We start from the raw sequence: 1,665 nt of genomic DNA, 5'->3' as shown, positions 1-1,665 counted from the left end.
ATCAAACATTAATTGTTATAAAATTAATGGAGGAAAATAATAGCGCGTAAATGTGCATAAACGCAAAAGAAAAGAGAGAAAGAGAATCATAGATTTTAAATATATTTTGTACCATTAAAATGTTTTAGTTTTTATAGAAATAAAAAATATCTTATTAAACTTTATTTCAAATTAATAATTGCAAAGGTTGTGTTAAAAACCTTTAAAGTTTAAAAACCATCTCTTTACATTTCGATATTTCCGATACTCTCTCTCTCTTTCAAAATAATATCGATAATCTTAATATCTCAAAAACGTCGATATAACGTTATAAAATAGAAAAGAATAGAAAAATATCCTATCTCTTTTGCTCTTTAAGATACGCAATTTCGCAAGTGTAGATAAATAAAAGCACGTCGCATAAAAGCAATCCACAATAGTTCGTTGCAGACTCTCGGTGTTGTACGGTCCACGGTTCAATCAACGATACCGGAGTGTCGGCTGAAAAACATCGGGAACAAGTAGCGGTTCGCACGTGAGTAAATCATCGGGCACCCTCACAGCCGCCCACACGTATGGTACGCTGGGATGCGGACGCACGTGTGTTCCCGAGTTTTCGCCGGTTTCGCGTAAACAGCTTCTTGCCGGGCCACCACGCGCGTTTCCCGGGGGCTGCGGGACGTTTTAGAAACTATAATGGATTATGGAAGGCGGTCTGGCGGTCTGGCGGTCTCAGCGATGGTGGTTGGTTATACAGGCGGCAAGGAGGGCTTCCGTACCCGCTGAAAGATCTATGGCGGGTCGGTAGATAAGCTATGCTTCATAAGCAGAGATGTTATCTTCATAAAAGCCGCAGGTCGATGCCTTCTTCCGCCGTATACCCCGGTAGTCGGGTCGTATCGTTCACTATGTGTATGCCAGTGAGATACACTATGCTCGTATCTATGCAGCTATTTACCGATATACAGATGCGTGTATACCGGATAAACGGTATGCTGATGGATCTCTCAAGCGAGTTCAAACTGATCTTTGTAGGAAAAACGTTTATCGTATACGCGCTACATCTTTTATATGTACACGCTTCCCAAATTGAGAAGATATCTATTTAGAAATATGTTATCCAAAGAAATTTTGTTTCTAATTAATTTTTGGAGAAAAATTCGCACGTCTCTTCTGTAGCTGGTCTAACAATAAGATAATCTTTTCTTCATATATAGTCGTTTTTTATTCTTCGAGTTTACTATGCAATTTTTCCCCCATTATAATCATAACTATACTGGCGTCCACGACTCCGTATTCTTTATTGTACGCGCCGTGCATGAAATAAACTTTTGTAGTTTGCAACCTGTAGCGTTCTTTATCCGACCATCGACCTACCGTATATATGTAACGCGAGCGTTTCATCGTGGTCTTGCTTCGACGATCTTTCTCCCCTTTTTGCGGCGCGCGGCGCGACCGACGACGACGACGACCGCTCAGAGAACGGCGGATACGGTTCTTGGATAGGATCCAAAATGCGGGCGGGGGAATCGGTTTCGGTTTCGCATAGCACGAAACCGCGAAGCTCGCTGTAAATAGTCGTATTTAAGAAAAAGCCGCGTTCGCCGGGTGGCGATGAATGTTTCAACGAATGACGCTGCGTAAAGCCGGGATTGCTCGCTCTTCCTAATTGTTCCTTTAACTCTA

The sequence above is a fragment of the Formica exsecta genome, unplaced genomic scaffold (genome assembly GCF_003651465.1).
Source record: "Formica exsecta isolate Colony F162 unplaced genomic scaffold, ASM365146v1 scaffold337, whole genome shotgun sequence".
Taxonomy (NCBI): domain Eukaryota; kingdom Metazoa; phylum Arthropoda; class Insecta; order Hymenoptera; family Formicidae; genus Formica; species Formica exsecta.
The sequence above is the reverse complement of the archived record's forward strand: the minus strand, read 5'-3'. Positions refer to the sequence as shown.